General features: G+C 50.7%; 1 long non-coding RNA gene across 1 annotated transcript in view; it reads right to left on the reverse strand.

The window, feature by feature from the left end:
- Positions 1-4,967, reverse strand: part of LOC108502699 — a 9,405-nt gene extending 4,438 nt beyond the window's left edge. Inside the window, exon 1 of the long non-coding RNA XR_001876570.1 lies at positions 4,858-4,967. This is a non-coding gene — a long non-coding RNA (uncharacterized LOC108502699). The remainder of the gene's footprint in view (positions 1-4,857) is intronic.
- Between the last annotated feature and the right edge of the window lie 3,573 nt (positions 4,968-8,540).

The following is an 8,540-nucleotide window of genomic DNA, read 5'->3' on the forward strand; positions in this document are numbered from 1 at the left end:
AATATTTAAATATTGCTTGGCCCCGGCAGATGAACCTCAGGATTAAAGGGTGGGCTCAGTTCAGCGCACGCTGGGTCTCACCTAAAAAATCCACTGCGCAGGCTCGAAGGGTTAATGACCTTTCCCAAATCTTCGCTCGCGAAGACTGGCCATTATTCTTTACAATTATTTTTTTGCGGGATCAAATTTTTTGTATATGAGTTGCATATTAGGGCAGAACTGTCAATTACAAGAAAAAAAACAATAAAATATTTTTCCGTTAAACAGAAATTGAGGTGCAACATATGGCCCCTGTGTGCATGAAGTGGCCATAAACTCATTACCTACTACATTGTTACATTATTATATTATTTGTGGTTTCTATGTCATTTTTAGAGAGAACTTTTCTGTTGAGTCCAAGTCTACACTGACAGAGATAGAATGTGCATAAACAAACACAGAAAAAAGGATATTATCACTATACAAACCAGTCGTATCAGCACAACCATGTACCAGGGGAATTTACATCAGATAATTAAATCCACATTTTTGCACTGTATTACTTTAAAAAAGCTACTAAGTGGTACATTTTTGGGTAGGTATGCCCTGAGACCTCCATTGACAGAAAGTGGAGGGAAAAAAGCATGCACCGGTTTTTGTTTATTCAAGTAAAAGGCAATATCCAGGTTCAAAAAAACAGTAAAAGAGACACATCAAGGGAAGAACAAGGAAATACAGAAACATAAGCAAAATTACAACCAAAACCAGTGTGGTGCACACTCTGCTGCTATTGCCCTGGCATACAGAGAACAGAATGAGTATTTTGCAGATGTACAAAATGTGCCTGAAAGACAAATGAAAATAAGCACACAGAATCCACAATACTTCCTCAGAGCAAAAAGAAACTCTCATGTTTAGACTGTCTCAATAATGGCAAGAAATTAATCACAAGAGAGTAAAACAAGGCAAGAGAGTTAACTTGACAGACAAAATTTCATATGGTACTTGTACCTCTTCTGATTATTCCACACTGGTGATTTGGAAACACTGTATCAGATTGTTTCCCCTACCCATATCCTCTCACACCTTTTCCATGCTCATAGCTTTGCCAGAGAGATTTCTCAGGGACTAATCTTATTGGGGACAGCTTACTACAAATGAATAGTTAGGGCAAAGGTTCAGAATGCTAAAATAAGACGTACATGGTGTCTGCCACTTGCTATTTCAGCTAAAAAAAAAAAAGGATATGTTTACACTATTATTTATTAAGATTCAAATAGGGGCTTGCTAATTGGCTGTCACGAAAAAAACTTCTAGCACTTCTATTTACAATGTATTTCTTCTCTCAGGCTGCCAGACCAGCACTTTCACAAGTCCAAATTTCACTTGAGAATGAAGAATATGGCCCTGATGAACTGCTTTTTAATATTTCCTGCTGAAATAGGGCAGTTGTTGCAAAGTCTTATAAAAGTTGTTTAAGCACCCAAAAGAGAAACAAAACTGTACAAAGCTGCTATTTCCTATCAAAATGGCACAGCCAGCTTGAAACTTTCATTCTTCTGTGATAATTCTGTTACTTTATTTAAATGTAGCATCCAAAATTATTGATTGAAACACGTGAAAAATACTATTCTCCATTTTCCATCCAGCTTATGCTTCCTTTTGCTGTTTTTTCACTTCTTTAGGAACTGCTAGATGGTTCCTTTTATAGAGGAGGAAAAAAAACAAAAAAACCCAAAAACAAACAAATGGTTAAGCTACAAGAGAAATGCAAATAACTTAAAAAAATATTTACTCTGCAACATACTACTTCAGAGATGCTGTTTAAGAAATCTTAAGAAAAAATAACCTGCCTCTAAAAAAAAAAAAAGGTTTCCTCATAACTTATCAGACATTTTTCAAATAACAAAGGTATGCAGCCTCTGCACTCAACACTCCTGTTCAACTCTCAAAAGTATTAGCAATTAACTCTTCCTGAAGTCTTTAACCCATTAGACTAATACTAATTATGTATTCCTCCTGCTCAAAGGACCAATAATTTAAAGCCACCCACTGACAGATTCAGGTCTTCTCAATATCTGAGGTAAAATGGATAAAATACTTTCTCCTTATCCTGCATGAAGGCCATTGACATGATGAACCAACTTTTGATGGGCATGATTTATCCCAGGACCTAAGACAGAGAAAGTTAGTACTCAGCTCTTGCAGTTCACCTGCCATTCTTAGGCAGAATCAAGCAAGAACTACATGGAAGTAGTACTTGATAAGCTCTGCTTACAAAGCTGGATAGATACCTATCAATATAACTCACACTGCCTCTTACAAAGCCTCACCATATTCAAATGTGAAAGATGGCGTGCCATATTTCATAATCCAGATCACATTACTTATACATTACTATGACTGGTATACTCTACAGTAATACTCTCAAATAGCAACCATTCTTCTCTTTGATGTGTAAATATGGCAGTATTTCACTAAGTAAACCACTTCTGCCAGGCACACAGCTCCTGTATTCCCACTACCTAATATGGTTAAATTACAAAAGCAGTAACAGTAACTGCTCCTGCTTTGGACCCAAAAATGATGAGCAGAGGGACATGCAAAACTGTACTCACTACTTTCACTTCTGCTTAAATCCAATTCACCTTAATTCTTTTAAAAACAAGCATCTAAATAAACGAATAAAAAAAGAAGTTCGGCAAAATGCTCAACAATAAATGTCCCGCCTTAAAAATGTTACATGTCCTGCTTAGTTACAAACACACAGGCCAGTGCCATAAGTTTGCTCACACAACTGAGTACAGCCAATAGTATTAGAAATAGTTAAAAGTCAAAAAAGAATAGCCTTGTAGGGTGCCACCACATAAACTAAACACGATATACTGCCAAACACTCAAGTAGACACATGTACCATTATTCAGCAAGGACCACATGAATGCATATGGCTCTCTGTTTTGTCTTCATAGTAACAAGAAGGTTTGTAAACAGACCTCACATATGAGGCAATCTAGTCACTTGAGAATCTAAAAATCTGCCTTTATAAAGAAGCATTCTGCACTGTTGCCACACAATTGCACTTAGATACACAATTAAGAGTCCTCTACATTTGTGCTTTGGGACAAGCGCTGCTCAATTTTATTCTAATCCGTAGCAGTGAGGTTTTAACCTGTCACCTCAGCCAGGATGTATGTAACTGCTATGCCCAATAGCCATTGGAAAATAATATCAACACAAGAGACTATAAAACATTAAAAATGTGGATTATTCAATCAAAAAAATTAATGACACACTGACTTCATATCATACCACTGCTGCCTTTGCACGGCTGAAAACCACAGTAATCTTAAATGCATTTACAGACGACAGTAGAAACTTCATAAAACTCACATGGAAAAACCCTCTCAACCTATTCTACAATACTAATTTTTTTCAAAACATGAGACAAAGCAAAAAAAAAAACAAATGAAGAAAGTTTCAGATAATCCATACCTGAAGTTTCAGAAGTATCTCCTGACTGAAAGGATACGGAAAGATTTAATATCTAACTGTAAATACATATTACCCCCAGGATACACTGCATCTATCTAAATATGTCCACATGGTGCAAACCTAAGAGGCAGAGACTCTCCTATCTTTAAAGAACAGATGCACTTTTTTAGCATGCCTGCATATCATTTTCACTATCAAAATATTGAGGATTCTGCACCACATCCTGATAACCTGAGGATCACATTCCTCTGGCAGTCAGTGGTAATCCACAGCAACAGAATTTAAAACTGGGCCCGCTGAATTTGTACCTCGTTAGACCAGTAGTTCTTTTAATTTAGTAATTACTATAATTACCCGGTGTCCCCAGAACTCCTGATGATGATGACCGAAGCTCCCTTGAGCTGGGAGCAGCATGAACACACGCCTGCACTCGCAGCTCCGGGGAGCAGAGAAGCACAGACCTACACAGCAATGCTTCTCTTTTGCCACCCTGACCATTTCATTTACTTCTTTTGTAATAATTCTTAGTATAAACTCATTAGAAGGAAAAAAAACTGTAACACCCTTGAATAAGTAAGCATAAAATGCTTTATGCTCCCTCTATTATTTAATAATGTACAAAACCAGAGAGGTTTTATATTAAAGTTGGCTTCATTTTAAAATGAGAGAAGGAAAAATATTTACCTAAATATTTCTGCTGAAACTCATTAGTATTTCTATTGGTTTAATTAAAAAAGGTATTTAAGAATTACTGCCTAAAAACCCTCCAACTCTTTAATGTTTGAGTAGAAGTTTCATTTCTGCATCTACCACGTTAAAAAAAAAAAAAAACACAACCAAAAAAACACCTGAAAAAAAAAAAAAGTTTGACCATTAGTGCCAACTAATAAGAAAAACAGAACCCTTTTCCGGGAAATTAAACTCTGATGAGTTTTATCGTTGTGCCGGGGCGAGCCTCGGCCGCCTGCCCACGGAGACAAGGCGTGCTGGCCAGCGGCCGGCCGGGACCCGCGGGGCCTCCCGCCGGCTTCCCCACCCGCGGGCCGGAGCTCCTCGGGGCACCCACCACCTGGAGCACAGACATCATTACGCTCCTTCCCCGCCGCTCCCTCACGCGGGGGAAGGCCGTGCCGCAAGCCAGCCCCCGACAGGAAGGTCGGAGCGGGCTACGGGGCATCACCCGGGATAACCCGGGGCTTTCCCCCCGCCCCCCCCCGCGCCGCTTGACCCCGACGGCGGGGACACGGCGGGGCCGCGGCGGGGTAGCCCTTCGCCCCTGCCCGCCTCCCGGCGCGGAGCCGGCGTGCGGCAGTGTATCCTATGCGATATCCTATGCGACAGGCGCGGACATGCCGCTTACATAATCCCCGCCGGCCGCACACGTACCCCGCATTACATAAGGGATCGTGCCCCCGCCGGCCCCCGCGGCAGCCCCGCCGCCGGGCGGGGGGACAGAGGGAGGGAGGGACCCGGCGGTGGCCCCGGCCAAGCCCCTCGTTAACCCCCTTCCTGTGGCGTTTACACGTCATGGAACATTCCCGGAACGGGCCAACGTCCCACCCACTTCAGGGAACAGTCACCGCGGCGCAGCGCGCACACGCACTCACACACACGCACCCCCGGCGCGGTGCCGGGGCTCCCCACACACACGCACGCCCCCCGTGTCCAGCGCCCCCCGCGGGGACGCGCTGGCAGCCAGAGCCAGACCCCCTCCCTCCGCTCCCTCCGGCGCCCTGCCCGCCACCGCCGTGCCGGGTGGCCCCGGGCGGCCCCCCCCGCATGGAGCCCCCCCGCCTCCCGCTCCCGGGGCGCCAGAGGCCGCGGAGAGAGCCCCGCCGGGGCGGCCCCCCCGCGGGCGCCTCTCCCCGGCGGTGACCATGCCCATTCCCCGCCGCAGGAGGGGATTACGCAAGGCAGCCTGCTCCTCATCTGCATACACTTACAAGCCGGGTATTCCCCACATTTCCTAACGGCGTGTCACCGACAAAGGCCTGTCCCCGCTGCGTCCCCCTCCTGCGCCGGCTCAGGGGGAAGGGCCGCCGGCCGTGGTGCCCCGGGGACGGTGCCGGTGCCTGCCAGCGCCCAGAGCCGCCACCACAGAGGTGACTTACCGGTCCGGCGGTTTTACAGACTCACCGGCTTCCCCCGCCGCCTTGCCCTCCATTTACCCCCGCGGCCCCGGGCGTCCAGGGCGGCGCTCAGAGCGCCGGCCACAGACTCCGCGGCTCAGCCAAGCGCACGCCCGACCCCCAGCCCCGCGGCGCCCCGCACCCGAGACAGACAGCCGGCGGAGTGCCCCCCGCCGCCGGCAGCCGCCCCGCAACCACACCGGCTGTCAGCTGGTGCCGGTGACAGGGAACGACCGGCGGGCAGGGAGGAGGAGGTGCCCGCAGCAGCCGCTGCTGCTCACCTGGGAAGTCACCGAGGAGGAAGGAGGGAAGCCCTCCCGGTGCCCTTGTTGTTGTTGTTGTTGATGATGATGATCCCGCCGGGCGCTCGCGTTGCTCCTTTGCTGAGGGCTCGCCCGGAGTGAGGCGGCTCGCGGTGCTTCTTTATATATAAAGACAGACAAGAAATATTCCAACGGCCAAGGGGCGCCCGCTTCACGCGTTTATCTTAAGGCAGGTCATTCCTCTCCCTCTTTTTGGAAAGGCTCATCACCATCTCTCTTGACAGTGGCGGAGGGGCTGGTGTTGCACGGGGAAGAGGCGGAGGCCCGGGAGCCGCAGCCCGCCCTGGCCGCGGCGGGAGGGAGCGCTCCGCGCTGCAGGCGGCTCCGCTGGGCTATTCCTGGCACCACTTCCCAGAACAGAAGTTACAGGGCGGCGAGCGCGGAGCGAGCGCGGGGAGCGCGCCTCCCGTGACGTCACCGGGTCCCCCCGCGCGCCGGCGGGGAGCGATCCCGGAGCGGGTGGTGGGCGCTGCCCGCCCCTGTGCCCGTGCCCGGGGCAGAGAGGGGCCGGGAGCACCGCGCGCCCGGGCAGGGCACGGAGGCAGGAGGCAGGGCCTCGGAGGGCGAAGCCGCGGCCTCCCCCCGCCGGCGGAGATCGCCGCTTCCCTCCCCCTCCCCCTGCCCGCCGAGGGAACTCCCAGGAGAGCCAGTCCCGGCTTGCCGTGCGCAAGCCGCGCGTCCTCCCGGCCTGAGAATTTCCTCCGAGGACGCGGGATCCTCCTGCCCCCTCCCCTCCCTCCGCTTCCTTTTGCTCCCTCCCCCGGCCCCTCCGCCCCCTCACTCTCGCCTGGCCAGGATCACGTTATCTGTCAGGGAGAACAATACACCGCCGGGGCTCCCCGTGCCCGCCGCCGGCCCCGGCTGTACAGCTGAACCGGGGTCTCCCGCGGGCGGGGACCACTCCGACCCTCGCTCACCCCTTAGCACATGGCCCCGGAGCAGGGGGCGCGCAGCGGACGGGCCCGGGGGGGCTCGCAGCCGCCCCGGAGGGCAGGGAGCCCTCCCGCCGCCCCGGGCTGTGCCGCAGACACACGCATGTATTGCAACACGCGCTCGCCGCCGGCGCCGCGGCCGAGCCGAGCGGAGCCGAGCATAGGGAGCGCAGCGCCTTCCCCGGGAGTGACCGCGCCGCCGGGAAGGCGGGCGGGAGCGAAGGGCGGCCGCGGCCCCGCGCCGGGTAACGGGGCTCCCGCGTCCCCCGCCGCCGCTCACAGGGCCGCTCACGGCCAATGGGGACCGGGCCCGTACCGCCCGGCAGCGGCGGGCGGGGCTCGGCCAGGCCGGGCCGGGCCGGTGGCGCTCTCCCACAGCAGCCGCCAGCCCCGGAGCCTCCCCCCGCACCCCGGGACAGAGGCGCTGCAGGGGAAATACCCTCCTGGCGGGCCGAGGCGAGGCGGTGCTCGCGCTTCCTGGGAGCATCCCACCGCCCTCCCGCGGTGGTCGGGAACCCACCACCGGTGGTCGGAGCTGTCGCTCAAGCAGGACCCTACTCAGGTCCCGCACCGACACACGCAATAGGTCCTGCCGCTGACACCAGCTTTGAGTTAGTTAAACGTGAGCGCGGTTACGGGGAACAGAGTTTGTATTCCTGAGATTTGCCACGGCTGCTCGGAGGGTGAAGCCCAACCGGTTGGTTCCCTCTCCCGGCCGCTCCGGCAGCACGGGGATCCCTTCCCTGGCCTCACCTGGTTTGGCTTTGCCATGGCACCGGCGCCCATTGGGTTTTTGATAGCAGATTTTCACTTAATTTTCAGAGCAAAATAATTTTCTTTTGAGGAAGCCGTACAGCCGCACTTGCAGGCTACCGTAAGTTGATTCGAAGGGATGCCAACTCGCAGCGCTGTCACTGTGACACTGGAAGTCATACTGGCACCTGAGATTATTCCTTTTACTGACGTTAAGAAAAAAATCAGCCTCGTGAATGCAAAGGAATAAGTTTACACATAAATCCTGAAAGCACTGGATCTTATGACAGATGCCAGGGCAAATAAAATCATAATTTCATAATTTTAGTAGCTAAGAATTTTAAGTTGTTGCTGCAGCTTTTAGGGACTAATAACAATTCAGTGCTCAGAGTTGGCAATACAGAGACATAGAATCTATTAATAAAAATCCTGTCATCCTACTGTGATCCTTGGTACCTTGCTGACTTTGGTGGCCTCTGAGTCAGGCTCACAGTGCTTCATTGTGCTCAGTCCAGGAGAGTCCTGCAGTCCTCAAGTGATAGGGGCATAAGTATCTCATCTGATCATAATTTTTATGATAAATTATGACTTCTACATAGAAGGCTTGCTCCTGCAAGAATGTGCAATACTAAGAGGACTGAACAAAGAGTTGCTTGCTCCTTTTTGAGTCTGTGAGCATGTCTGTGTTCCTGATTTCAGTATGATATGTGATACTGTCATTCCTGACTCTGAGTATTGTTTGGCTGAAATTGTTCTGTCTGAGCAAACATACTGACTTTGGGCTTGTGCTCTTTATTTGATGTCATGTCAGAATAAGTCAATGGGAGATGGGAGTGCTTAGGATTTGTTTTAAATTGAGGTTTTCCCATCCTGTTGCTTTCCACAACAGCTGCATTTACCTCTGCCCCAAAATGATGGCTGCCAGTATCTTC

Source organism: Lepidothrix coronata, unplaced genomic scaffold (genome assembly GCF_001604755.1).
Source record: "Lepidothrix coronata isolate B3197 unplaced genomic scaffold, Lepidothrix_coronata-1.0 Scaffold123, whole genome shotgun sequence".
In the NCBI taxonomy this organism is placed as follows: domain Eukaryota; kingdom Metazoa; phylum Chordata; class Aves; order Passeriformes; family Pipridae; genus Lepidothrix; species Lepidothrix coronata.